The 14,870-nt window shown below is 39.6% G+C and overlaps 1 protein-coding gene across 7 annotated transcripts in view; it reads right to left on the reverse strand.

Annotated features, from left to right (window-relative positions):
- Positions 1–1,862: 1,862 nt before the first annotated feature.
- The window catches only part of LOC111272269 (uncharacterized), a 42,238-nt gene continuing 29,230 nt past the window's right edge, over positions 1,863–14,870 (reverse strand). For 3 of the 7 annotated variants that reach the window (XM_022853610.2, XM_022853619.2, XM_022853609.2), the window contains 2 exons: positions 10,997–14,806; positions 9,748–10,383 (listed from right to left, as the gene is read on the reverse strand). The gene's annotated coding sequence lies outside the window, so the exon portion shown is untranslated. Of the gene's footprint in view, positions 2,406–9,747; positions 10,384–10,996; positions 14,807–14,870 lie in introns of those variants that run through there. The other 4 variants (XM_022853618.2, XM_022853614.2, XM_022853612.2 and 1 more) reach the window with 3 other exon arrangements.

The following is a 14,870-nucleotide window of genomic DNA, read 5'->3' on the forward strand; positions in this document are numbered from 1 at the left end:
TAAAGCAAAAATGCATTTTTGAGCCCTTTAAATCTCGTATCTATTCGCGATCTTCCGATCTGCCGTATGGAAATCACCCCTGGAATTTCTCGGAAGCCCCACAGAAATCGGTAATAGCGTAGACCGTCGAACAAATTTTGATTTCGGTGGAGGTTCATCCTGCGAAAAGAGATTCGGATCACTCAAGCTGTGAAAGCCGAGTATCATTTTCCATCATGGCCCATTTGTTATTTCATTTTAGATAGAACAGCGGAGTCGAATATTCGATTAATCTTGTAATCGATAGCCGGCAGCACCCTAATCTAGGTAGCCTCGACAATCGAAACGGACCTAAACAGCACGGAGGCCGCAAGAGCGTATCGGATTATAGGCCTTTTGTCGGTGGCAGTGTCGAGGAGCAAAGGGCAATTGGTTGAAGGGTCGCAATAAGACAATTTCCCATCAGCCACTCGCTTCGATATGGTATAGAGCAATAACCAATTTCGAGTTAGTGCGCGGTTGCGGGATGCCGAGCATTACCCTGCGGGCGAGCTGGGCAGGTCCAATCCGTTACACGAAACAGCAAGGAGATCCAGAAGGAAATAAGCTTTCGGTCGAAAAGCCAATTGCATCTTCTTCAAGGAAATAACCAATCAAGCCAGAGACGAATTTTGTTGCTGGAAATAACGCCCTTTCCATCAATAAACATCTCCCTTCGGAGGACAATGCCCTATTCGGCACTTAGGCAAGCTATTAGGAGTAAGCATGCGTAAAACACGAAAACGCGCGTTCGCAACTACCGATGTGTCATAACTAAATACGAAATTAGTACCGATAGATATACTGCCATGTAGCTGTGCTGACATGTTTCACATTACCAGAAAAATCGATCATTGGATCATCCCGAAGGTCCCAACGAACACTTTTTATTCTCTATATATAGAAAATCATTTGTGGAGGTATTTTGTGTGCGTGATTTCGACATCAACGGAACATGTCTGATACGTGCTATTAAATATTTGTGAAATGGCTTCTTTTTATGTATTACTAGTTGTGGCTGATATTAGCTATGCAGTCAAGTTCTTACCTAACTTAGCTATTTTATATAGCTGATTTCCGCTGGCACATCGTGGCTTGTCGATGAACACCTACATGAACAGAGCTGGGTAACAGCGTACTCGTAATAGAAGAGCGGAAAAGCCTTAACGAAATCATCTACAATATATAGGTGCGTCTATAGAAACCGAGACGTAACGACAAGAAAATAAGCGTAGCTATTTCATAACGCTAGAGTCATGATATATTCTTCAATGGCTCCCAGGTTAACCGACAAAACTATTTATAACTGTGGCCAAAGGAACGGGAAAACAGTTACGGCCTAGCAATTAATATCTTTAGAACTGTATCGGGGCTTTTGATGCAGTTCTAAAGTTGTGCCGCCTCTCACGTACGCAATAAGTTCAAAACTAGTAACAAGAACAGTTAGACAGTAAAGCGAGAAAAGAATCGGGAGGATTCATTCTCCGCAAATTGAACCTACCAAACTACTTGGTGCTGTTTAAAATGTGCTAGTCATATAAACTCGTACCCCTTTGGCAACGATTCGACCGCCATTGCGAGTTCATTCGCACCCCTAAGAGCCGCTGCCATAAACAACGATAAGTATCCGCCTATCGTATAGACGCCTTTAAAACTTCAACATCAGAGACGGGCAGTATCGCAGACGACTTCATTCTCAAGCAGTAGGTTCATGTAGACACGTACTACCTTTATTTGAAATATATGAATGACTGTGATATACCGCGAAAGAGAAAAGCGGGAAAAGCTCTATTATATCCTATAGAAACGACTGTTTTTTCATAAATGTGCAGCAAAAAAAAACATTCTCAAGAGACATTTTATTAGATATTGAGACATCGGCTAGCCAGACTGTTTCATTGTGTTTGTTAGCTCAACAGGGGGAAGATCGTTGTTTTTTTCACCGTCGAACGAAACTACTTTTGAATTAGTACTGCGAAACGTAAAACGTCGAATAGTCAATCGAATTAGAAAAAGATCTTCGACCTTAGTAACCTATTGGCGTGCGGAGCCTTGGGTTCGGCTCTGACTTGCGTTATCAGTACGTTTACCGCGTGGAAGTCACTCGCAGCTATTTAACTGAACTGTAAGAACCGAAGTTCGCGGACGACACTGAGGTGTGTACGTCAGTTAGGCGAACTGAAGGCTGGCAGCTACGTTATTTCATCTGACGTCAGTGATGCGATGTCTGTCAGAGCGAAGCCATCCAGAAAATGCGGGCTAAATCACTTAAGGTTCACTGCGTTAAGTCCATTGATATATAACAAGGTCCCGCCAGACGCAACTTGAACATGGCTGCACGGGCCATGTTTGGCTTGTCGTACTTCACTCCAACTCCATGCTTAGCCCTGAAAAATAAAATATTATATCATAGCATTTATCAGCATTTCACTAACTGCCCTGGGTACTGTTCCTCTGCAAGTCATAGCGCTAATCCTATTTGTCTGCTAACATTTGTTTGTACGTCTATATTTCATTATTGGTCAACACAATGGGCACGGTGCCGACTACTTATAATGGCACAGATCGGACATGCTTGGCCACTAGACGTTCGGATGGGTGAGGTGGCCTGGATTTGAAACCGGCCATGGATATCTTTCGTTGCGTGCTGGGAGTCGGACGTCGGACGCAATGTATGATGGCATTAGCCAATTAGGAAGGCATAGTGCCATAGTTTAATTTTAGTCGTCTAGATATTTGTCCGTGGTGCGTCAGTGATTCAGCTACTGCTCAAGCCATTACCGTTTCTCACGTATTGTCTGGCCGTTCGTTCTGTTTCTGCCTAGGCCTAACTAGAATACTAACGTATGTGGTACGACACATTATCCATACAGCATGCCATGCAATGCGTCATTGTTGGTCCTACATTTTCCGCTGGTTGTTGCAAACCAGAAGGACAGGTCCAACGGCTTTAATGAATAAAAGTAAAGTACAATCGAACATGCGATTAGCGAACTAGGAAAGCAAAATTAGGGTTATTCTAGGTTATCAACGTAGGCCGATCTACGTACCTGCCGCAAACGCCGAAACCAGGTCGACTATGGAATGGATCACGGAAATGTTACTCGGCTTGACGAAAAATTCAAAACGGAACAGCGATATCTATGATAGAAGCATATAGTGTAGCCATGCGCGGAATGACGGATTTTTTGTCCAAGTAAATCTTATCGTTTGTTACTTTCATAACAATGAGCAAGAGGCCAGTATTGCGTGAACGTTCGGAGTAAAGAAAAATATTTTCTATTTAAGACAAAAAACAACTAGACGACACGTCTGTTCAGTAAAAAGACTACCCTTCCTTTTACTTTTTACTGTTGTTTACACGTTATCGTTATAGTAAGTGTATAAGACAAACGGCCCCTTCCCTAGTATGTTTGTCTGCGGAATAAGACGACAACCACTTGCGTCCAGAAACGTCAATGGGACTTTGAGGATTAATTCGGAAAGAAGAAATACATTTTTTTTCGCTAGACATACTTCTCATTTCAGTATTCTGCCAATAGATTCATACAAATCTGTTTGAATCCGTTGATAAAATACGTATCATGCCATTCAGGTCGATCAAACAACGTATACTTGAGCCTCTATTATAGATAAAAATGAAATGAGCTATTATATATTATATTCCAATACGGATAATATCAACTTTCCTTTATTATATAACCCATTTTCCTTTATTCATATCGCTTCACAAAATATATCATATAATAACGCTTAGAAAATAATAGTAATTTTATTCTATAATTTTACTTTAGAGCCTGCAAAATGTTTGTTCCAAACAGACTTCGTGTATGCGAGCTCGCGTGTGTCAGGAGTTTATTTGTTGTCAATATTGGATGTTATTTAAAAGTTATTGTAGACACTCACCTTTTTCATGATTGTTTCCGTTTGCATTTTGCCGCGTATCATTACGCGGCTTACGCGTGCTTGTTTGGCGCCGTTGATCAGATTGCCTGTTCGTCCATTTTGATCAAACGTTCTACTTTTTAACGCTTGGAAAAAATGAGATTTTAGCATCAAAATATAAGCTTGTTGCCACTGAATGATGCCTGTACAGGACGAATCCTTCTTATGTGCGCTTCATTAGACATCGTTTTGCTACACCTTAAGATAGTCCCCGATACAGATGCGAATATGGTTTGCCCCATGATAATCTTCTACGTTTGTACCCTATATGATAATGGTTTCCGAACCAACGGAGTCCTAGATCAGATGATTCACAGTTGCGATCTAATATCGAAGCGTATAAATACCGAGACAACAGCATTACCCAATTCGTGTATAGAAAAAACTAGCTGCATTTAACTTATTTCGATGTTCTCTATAAAGCTTAAGTTGCGATGGCGGTTATAAATGGACATCGAAGCATTATATGGATGGCGTATTATGTCAGGCTTGTTGTACCCTGTAAATACTTTTTCTTTAAACAGTGTTTTTTTACGAAGCTATCATTGGACGTAGTTAAGCGTGTGAGTAGGTTATCATCTGTTCCAGGTAAGGTGCCTGATTCGAACGTGCTGACCTCAGGCGCCCAAATGTCAGAAGAGGTAGTACGTGGGCGAGTGTCAAACCCAGGAAAAAATTCAATTGTCTGTACTTGGGAACCGGTACGAAAAAAAAAAAATAACTATCTGCCCTGAAGTGAAAATAAATATTTGACTTGGTATCAACTGTTTCGTGTTAATGACAATCCAATAGTACGTTTAGCTGGATCTTTTTATAATTAGTAGCCCAAAATTCGGAGAGAGTATAGTAGTAAAAAACAATACTCACAAATGCTGTGTGTGTGTGCAGTTTACCAGTAGCTTATTTACATGGACTTACTGTATATTTAGGAACACTGCTCATGGATGACGAATGAGACATCATGTCAATTAAAAATCACCACGTATTAGATAGCAATGAACTTGATCGAGTAAAGAGCGCGTAGGTAAGGTATCTTTCAGCCAGCACGACAACTTGAAGAAAATTTAAATCCAACTTCATATAGAAAACCTTTGTTGGAAATGATTAGGGCTGCATGAACCGAAATTTACAACAGACACAGGTAGATTTTTGTCTCCAAGCAGTTCCTGTAATTAACAAGGAAAGAGCATTATCAACACTTCAATCTTGTCTATGTTAAATCCAGCTAATAAAACTCGCTATAGCCTAGTAAACAGTATGGCCGCATTTCGCACTTCAGTTTTACACCAAAAAGCAGTTCAGATTGTGGCTTAGCGAGGTGCAATAACTAGCGGCGCTAAAAAAATTGCACAGAGTTATTAAATATAGTTGCGAATTAATTAAATAATCAAACAAATAAGCCAAGGAACCATTGAAACAGATAAATAGCTGTCATACGTCATCATTTCCATTTGTTGAAAACGAGCATCTTCCTGGTAGAAGAGTTACGTCTTTGACTTTGACGTCTTTTAACTTTTGTGTCTGTATAGATCATAAAAGCTGAGCCGGAGGTGTTAAATGGGCTAGTGCAAGCCAGACGACAACGGGTTCCCGCGCGCCTGCGCGTGCTAGGTCCCACCTAGTCATGCCACCTTAGTTTTGATAACGATTGCACATAGTTATTATGTGGAGAATCAAATTAAATACCAACAGTCAGTGGAACGAACGTGAAACATGAAAATACTATTTATCATAGCTGCTCCGACAACTGTTTTTGATAACCCGCTCCCAAGATGATTTAAAAACACGATCAGAGTTTCGGGTACGATTAAACATACGTGTTTCTGCATTGTCTTGAAGTACTAAAATGGGGACAAAAGCTACAACTTCTGTGTTGCTACTACCACTCACATTGTCATGTCGAATAGAATTGAATTGTATACGTAGCTTCAAATAGGACGTTTTTTCAAGTATTTTTTTTTTAGGAGTAAGCCTAGCACACTTTGAAAACTCCTATAAAAATCAAAGTGCATATTACTCAAGTATACATATACGTGTTTTAGCATTTGTGTCTAGTCTGTGTGTTTTAATAAAACTGACCGTCTACAAAGGCTGATGTAAAAAAAAACGATGGAAAATTACAAGGGCTAGCGCAATAATCTGAATTGTTGCGTGCGAATGTGGGCATTCAAACGTTAAATCGCTATTAAGACGATAGCAAAAACTGTTGGAGATTTGACCCCAAGCACGGCGTCTGCATGTAAAGTATGTCGGTTTTCATTCTCTAGGCAAAGGACAGCCCATCTAGAAAATGATCCTATCGTTTTTCTCACGCTATCGAGACCCATTTCCTATGGCCTGTTGAAACGTAGATCATTCCTGACAAGTATAAATCAGAGTCGTCGGCGTAGAAGTTTTGCTTTACACGAAAGAGAATCATGATATCGAGGATAAATAAAATTGGTTCAATATGAGAATCTTGCGGACCGCCAGATGGGCCGAAACTGTCGCCAAGTTTAACATGGAAAATATCTGATATACGAGGTTGCTACATATACAGGAGATCGAGCACAGGTTAGCGTTAAAAAAAAAAACGAATTTTTCTCAACACTGACTAGCATACTCTATCGGAAATTTTATAAAGATCAAAATACACAGAGTCAAACATGATTTTGTTAGTTTTATACATATTTTTGTATCCGTAACAGAAAGATGCCTCTCAGTCGTGTGGCTAAAGATCTGTTTTTAATAACACCATATTATTCTCTGTCAGGAAGATTGAATATGATGAGCAACAATCGTCGACTCCGCAGCTAACTTAGCGACCTAACTATTAAGCGATAAAACATATGGTGACAATCTTATGTGAGCTTTGAACATCGATGAGACAAGCTCTTGAAACAATGTGCCACTTCGAAATAAGTTGTTGTGATTTGGTCACCGTTTCTCAGGCGATTCAACCCCATCTTCCAGGCTCTTGTCGATCTGGCGAAGAACTGACTTCGAATCTTTAAAGTTCAATTTACCCGTTATTCCAGTTATTCTAAGGCTGGCATTTGGGTTGTTTTGCATTATTGTTTCTTATTTATTAACGCACTCCGCCGGCTCATTGCTGTTGAAATGATCATAAATTTATGTCAATCGTTTTGTTCGCTGCTGCCATCGCCAGTGAGGCATTTCTGCCCACTGCCGCTGCCATGGCCGTGCGCACCCGTCGAGAACTCTCTGAAGTAAGCTTTGTTCTAGTATATAAAACCTCTCTAACGAGCCAAATAAAAGAGATAAAAAAAGATTTTTACCAATGAGGAACGTGTAAACATCGATGCTACCAAGTTGAGCTGATATAGCTGCTTCTTATCGTTGCTATTGCCTTCGTCCGCACACTGTATAAGCGCGTTGTGCCCATGCATATTCTTGGTCAACGGACGAAGGAAACGTTTCGAGCGACTGTAGGTCACACAATTAAGTGACTAAATGCAGCCTCTAAACACACACTAGGAAAAACGAACGTTTCGCCTATCGATGATTTATGCAGCGTGCAGAAATATATGGCACTATCGTTCGGTTCGTTTAATACTACGTAAGTAAAAAAATATTCAGCGCTATTTTCTGATAAATTGTACCACGTTTGTACTCCCTCTTCTCGAACCGCTGGCAGAACTCTTAGTTTAGCTAACTCATCTTTGATTCGCTGCAATACTCGATATAATAATAGCCATAACTGCATTTTCTACCCATGTACAAGTTTCCTCCAGTCGTTATCCACCGAGCTGCCTTTCAGAAACTGTTCGCCTACTTCGGATCCGATTTCTGTCTGGATATTGAAAACTGAGGACTTACGAAAGCTGTTTATTCAATCGGACCTTACGATCCGCTCTGACCCTTTTGAACACGGTTTTCCCGTCAGTCATAATTGTAACACGACAACTTTTGTATAGTGAATACTTCTGGAGCAGCATTTTGTCTTTACCAGTGCCAGGATACCATTTTGAAAGTTTATTCATATTTCAAACACACTGTACGTTTCTTTTTTATAACATAATAGAAAAAGACAGACAGTATTGCTTGCTGTATCTACTCATGCTTTATGATTCGATACGACTGCTTCCTTTATAATAATAGTTAAGCAGTTTCTAGAAGTTAGACTCACAAAACTTACCAGAAACCTTCATCTTGGGTAACTGATAGCTGAAATGCAAAAAAGTATTTACGAAACTGTTAATAGTATAAAGTTCTATCTATGGATATAATATCTCAGCCAAGACGTCTTCGACGCCATTGAACTAAGACTTACATACACTCCGAGGCCTGTTTTAGATACAGACTGACCGTAGAATTGTATGTTTCACTAAATGACACTACCTATATTGAGAACAGCTCCAGAAAGAACAGGTATTTTTGCTAGGCCTGAACAGCTAATCGTACGTACGGTTCTCCTCTCATCCCTTTTTCAATTAAATTATAACAATAATAAAAAGCTTATTTTTTATAACAACATACGGCCAAGTGAAAGCGTTATCCACTCCTTGTTATATTTCTTGAGCCGATCTACCAACCGGCATAAAAATGAAATTAAAAGTGTGTCTGTTTACCAAGCCCATTGGTCAATAGAATTAGTATTATTTGCGCATTTCCTTTTTCCACAAACGAAAGTTACTAAAGAAGAATGAATGCCAACCGAGAGAGACTAGAACCACACCTAACGCCCTGCAACGAAATACCGTGTCGTTCGTGGGAATATTGATACCTCTCTCCTCCAACTTAAATTCTATTATATAATTACGCCTCTCTAGAAAATCAATGTTCAACTTTTGTGTTCAGAGGTTCCGCTGCGCTTCGTAACACCTTAGATACGATCGTACATCTTTGTGTGCACCTGTTTGCGATTGGATGGAGGCGGTACTCAAGAGGGTCGTCTGATAGATTTCGATATAAATATAGGAATCGTCAACGAAAACATTGATTCCAGACTTACTGTATCGGTATGTATCCATTTTATGAACTTACGAGAAGATTCGAGAGCTTCAACATCCAGTGGTACAGGCCTATGATTGCTAAATCTGGGCAAATGCAGCTGCCCAAGCCGCACTAATTGTCCTTGCATACGTATAGCGATAAATGCCTCATTTAATAAAGGTTCGTACAAATCAAAGTGGTTCTAATTGGATTAACTGCGCCCACAAACACGCGGATTACGTGAATTAATTTGCAAAGCTATGAACGCATAGGACATTCAAACATGTTAGTAGTTTACGTCTCTCAGTAGCTGCTGCTAAGGTATTAGTTGTCATTTGTGTGTGCTTTGTAGGACGTGATATCTGCAAACGCTCAAGTTTGTTTACGCTTAACAGCATTGTTTGTCGGCCTGGTTTGAAGGAGAACACTTAGAAGCACACGCTAACTTAGTTCGGTAAAGCAGAAACACCGCAATGTTTATTCAACTTCGTGCTTCTATTGAATGTTCTAGGTTGCTGCCATTTGTAACAGAGCTGGGCGAATGGAACCCACTGCCTTTGAAGGCCATTAGATGACACGACAGTTTTGTTCCCAAAATCATCATTTAATTTCTACCGCTGATTCCACAGTATGAAATTATATCGTAAGCATTCTTAAATAAGCTCGACATAGTTCGGTAAATAGCCGTCGTTCGTGTTTTGATTGATGGAGCTGTTATCGTAAAATAGTATCAAGACGCCCCGTTGACTTCGTTAACTCTGAAGTCTGCTTAACTTATTAATTGGTTGGCTAACATTTCTGTTCAAGCTGCCATGCTACCCAACTCATTTAAATCATTGCAAAACGATATATCATCGCAATAACTTTTATTGTATTCTTCTCCTAGGTAAGTTAAATCATTTATCTGTGGCTAATCTTTCGGCACGTCGTCCTTCACACGAGACATCTATCACCGTCCTTCCTGCCCGCGTCCTTCATTCCGCAGAGGAGTCTTGTTTGGTCCAACTGGCAAAATCGACCAGCGACGAAAAAAAAAACAAGGCGTGAAAACTCTCACTGGATACAATCGCCTTAACAACAACGACGTTATCCAATGAGCGATGCGCAGTACGTCCTTAAAATAGAAAACGTATTCGCCGATGAACACAGCACTGAATTGCGGCGTCAACTGCACGCGGTAATTTCCGAAGGCCAGCTTAAATTACGGAAACGATTACAAAATGAAGTTAAGACTAGACCACGCGAACTTCTTCTCCAGTTCTGATCTTTCTTCCGAACGAAAGGGCTGGCTCAGATCAGGAACCAGTCGGGGTCACTAATTTAAAACTGTCGTGCTGAATTGTTGCTTGTTTTTGGTATTCCGCCCGTACGCTCTGCTCTTTCCAACGTTGGACAATTGTTGCTTACATCAGAAGGAACCGTTGGTTTATCTCTGATTTTGTAGGACGGAATAGCCATTGTTTCGGTGAGAATGGCAGCAAATGTCTGAAATAGAAGCGTTTCTCGTTATGCAATGTAGGAGTGTTAAGTGTAAAAAAAGTTCTGAGAAAACACGGCGTGTTGAGGAAGCAAAATCAAAAGTTCAGTTTCAGTGGCTGTATCGTTTTGGCAATGGGTAAAGTCATGACAATACTAGATAGTCGTAAAAATATGCACCCATTTTTTTGGACCGAACTGTTTTTTAATTTTATTAGGCGTTAACAAAATTATGGAAACATTGCATCAATACAACAAACCGGCAACACAATCTATTGTACATGTATTTTTCTTTTGATATAACACTAGTTTATTAAGTGCACAGCCTTTATTGAAAAAATAACTTAATCATAGTTAAATGCAAAAAAAAAATGTTCTTTCGCACAAATCAGAATGGGGATGTTCAACGAATTTAGCAATCTTATAAGTACGAAAACAGCTCACAGATATAACGTTTTTTTGGGGGGGGGGGAGGGGGGTCGTTATCGTACCATAAGCATAATCGGTCGTACCTATGTATCCCTCATCTAGCAATCTATTATAGAATATAATAGCACGTGCTGCAAGCTGTGTCAATAAATCGGACGACGATCATTCGGAAGTGATTGAAATAAACACGAACCTCAGTCACTGAATCTTCATCAGCAAGCTGTTTTTCAGTGGCAAGCTATTTTTTGTAGCATACCGCTTCGCTGATAAAACACATTTCTTCTGTTCCCGTTGGCCAATCACGATAGCTAATCAACGGAGACGACAGGCTCTGTACGTCACGTACGTTTCATTCTATCAGTGGTCATCCTTCCACTCACCGTGCTAACGATCTTTATTAGTCATCGATTCGTGGAAAGGACATCGGTGGTGCAGACGGGGCCGTTCATGGAGCTTCCCCAGTTACATGAACTGACGTATATTTCTGGAGGAAAAGTCAGTGCCTCGTTGCGAACACTTAACTGTCAAAATGACTCATTTCATAACGACGTGTAATTATATATATATAATGTAATAATAAAACGGAGTCTTTCTCTTATGTGAGATTTTGAGGTAATAAAAATAATAATTAATATTTAAAACATAGAACATCTGGACGTTTAGATGATTGTGTCTGTAGACATTAAAACTACCATTTGTGGCAGTATCTAATATTCATTGAGTATTCGTGAGTAAATCATGGCAGTCAGCTTACCCAATCTAAAATCCGCCATATTGTATATGCGTGACTCAACGTAGCACAATAAATAATAATAAAAGGGCGGTCTAGTCATCCAGTGGATAGAATCACTTTCGACAACGGTAAACCTTTTAAGTGAACTCTCGTTCCAGAACTGAAGACAGTTAAAATACAAACAGGGCTAGATGCACCTTGGACGTCGTTTAAGTGTAACTTCCAGAGGTCGCACGCACAACGTATGCACACCACCTCCGCAAGTTTTTACGTCTCACTCAGATAAACTTTATACAATGATTATTCCTACTAAATTCCACTGGGTGTCATTTATTTTGGCCTATGTCCTCGGTACAATTTACTAGTGATTCTACACGTGTGGAAAGGTCGACTAATGGCCATAAGGTGCTGTCGTGTATCAGAGCTTGACTTGACGGTATAACCTAGTATAGTACAATCCATTTATTCTTGTAGTTATTTGCCCGATTAGCAATGTTCCCTCGAAGGTTGTTTTCAATTACCCTTCACATAACTGTTTCATATACAATATTTTTGTAAAGAAGTAACGTAATTTCAAAGTGTTTAAGGTTATTATGGAATGATATAATCCCTCGGATGAAATACTGCATATCATACACTATTCGCTTTCGTTACCTAGTACACTATAGATACTAAAAGGGTCTGGTCTTATTTATCAGATAAGATACCGTTGGGATCGCGCACACGACAACGCGGGTGGCTATATTGAAGCTATTAAGTCCGGTGCTTATTGCGAACGCCCTGACTGTATATATTGTAGCACCAATAATCACATGATAATATCACGTGTCTTCCCAACCCCTTGCACACCCCATCAATAAGCCTGCTAACCTGCCTCGCCATTTGTTCCAGCTAGTGCCAATAAATGCGTTTGGCAAGGGTTTCTACTAATAATGGTCTGTTGAGACAGTTCGCATTCCATTCATTACACAAATTGCCGGAAGTACAAACACTGATAGCTGGCTGTTCAATAACATACAATGACACGGCTGCAACTCTATCCTCTTGTAATAACAACGCCTTTGCTGGTACTTTTTTATTTTCTACCCGAAAGTTTCTACTCGAATAGTTCATCGGCTTTCGAAATATTGACTTGAATGGTAAATTTTGGCGCACTTTTTTAAATTTCTGCCTTCCTTCAATGCAGCGTAGCAATGTAGTTCACTAAATATCTACACGATATTAATCAAGATACAAAAATTATCTGTACCTTAGTGGTGTAGTAGTAACAGATACTTCCATGTGCATATTGAGAACGTGCAAGAACTTGAAGAAAATTACTCGTATAAGACCAACAAAAGCTGATTGATCTGATTTGACGTACTACAAGGTAGGCGTCTTGTAATGATATGCTTTTGTGTTTTGAAAATTTTTCAGCACTTAGAGTAAGGCAAAGATATATTGTAATACAGGAAAGCTATGATCTCCTAGGTTACTTGACTGAGAGAGAAGGAACCGGTATGCTTAGCACGTTTTCTATATCTTGCCTGCTGTGTCCTCTAAATAGAATATCATTCAGCGGCATGTCAGCTCCAGTCTTAATACGTACATTTATCTCCCCGTTCGTAGTACGGCTGCTAGACATTATATTACAGATAATTATTACAACACAATTATAACAGATTAGTCGATAGATGATTTAATATTCTTCTCGAATTCACCATTAGTCCTTTTCGGACTTTTTTTTGTATACCGCACATAGTAACCTTTAGAAGAAACGGTATTGACTGAGTTAGGAATAGAGCCGTCTGTAGAGAACGAACCTGTTAGAGCACAATATAATTGATTAAGCTGCTTATGATAACGATTAAAAGGTTATTGTTTTTGTATCTTACCCGAAACAAACACCGATATGTTTCGAGCACCCAATAGCCGAGTGAAGGTAGTTTCATAACAAATGACATGTATGAATAGTGAGTGACAACTTCTGCGATGTAGTTCCTCTGGTTAGTCGGGACACGCAAATGGCACTATCGTATGCGTTGAATACAAGTATTTTCTGTTGGGTATTATGCTTACTACAGTTGATTTATAAACGCGTATTAAACCTGTAAGCAGAGCGAAGGACTCAAACGAAGATGCAGCTTGAGTTACGTCAAGCAGCTCAATCGGCCTCGACTTCAGTAGTCTGGCGAAACGTATCTGGTTCATTATGGAAATGATTAGGCCTATGTGGATCAGCGAACAGCTACGTGCTTGAATCGGTAATAAAATGCTATCGACTAGTCAGGGTCTATCTCTGGTCGATCTCCACAAATACGATTGTATGCTATATACTTGTATAACGCGTGCAGCGTATGATAATGGTACCAAAATGCATTAATAACTTGAGTGAAAATTAATATCGATGAATGGCAGAATCCAACAAAGTATACGAGCTTTTGTTACCCTTACGAAAGATTTCTTATGTATAGCAAAGCGACGCATGCTGTTCCCATGCGACACAGACTTCATGGCAGAAAACGCATGTTCCCAGATTTATTTCTATTTCGTCAATGACGACAACTTACAAAGCAGCAAGCACAATACGTAAAATTTGGTAAGTTTCTTCAATTGAAGAGGTTACGACCACTTATAAAATATGAACATTTGTACAATTTACGTACTTATTTTACAAAGTACGTACTCCAGGCAAGTACGTTCCAAGTAGTGAATGTGACCATTCTGTTGTTATTTGCTTCCACGTCACACGTAAAGGTCAATGCTAGAGGAATTAATGCTTCTAGATTATACAGTACATGCGCAATGTAAAAATCGAACATTTATCGTTCAAGGTGTTCCAGTTTGGTACTTTGTGTACATTACTTGAGGTAGAACCAAAACCATAATGAGCATCATATAATACAAAGTTTTTGAACGTTTCTTTTATTCTACGTCTGTTTCCGCGCCGTTTCCCTAACTGGCTTGCATATAATTAGCTTTTTTGGTAGCTAAACAGTAAAATTAGATTAAATAGATAATCTTTTTAATAGTTGCTTCGAAAATGGTGAAACATAAACGAGCAACTAAACAAGTCGAAGCAAAATGTGTCCTATTTAAGTATTTAAATAAGAGTACGGTTTCGCTCTCTCCAATTCGCTAAATCCGATTAGAATTTTTGAATGAACGCGCCAAGACATAAATGCTAGAAGCCGTCATATCCCGACCTGTCTTCATGGTGCGGCGTGGCGCTCCCGTATACAACTTCATAGAATCATCAGCGGCTACGGTTTGTCCGACGATGCTGATATGCTATTTAGAAGTGAAATTTAGGAGAAAGCTTTTCAAAATGATACACGATTAAGGAAATGTCTGA

This window comes from Varroa jacobsoni, unplaced genomic scaffold (assembly GCF_002532875.2).
Source record: "Varroa jacobsoni isolate VJ856 unplaced genomic scaffold, vjacob_1.0 contig01890, whole genome shotgun sequence".
NCBI lineage: Eukaryota > Metazoa > Arthropoda > Arachnida > Mesostigmata > Varroidae > Varroa > Varroa jacobsoni.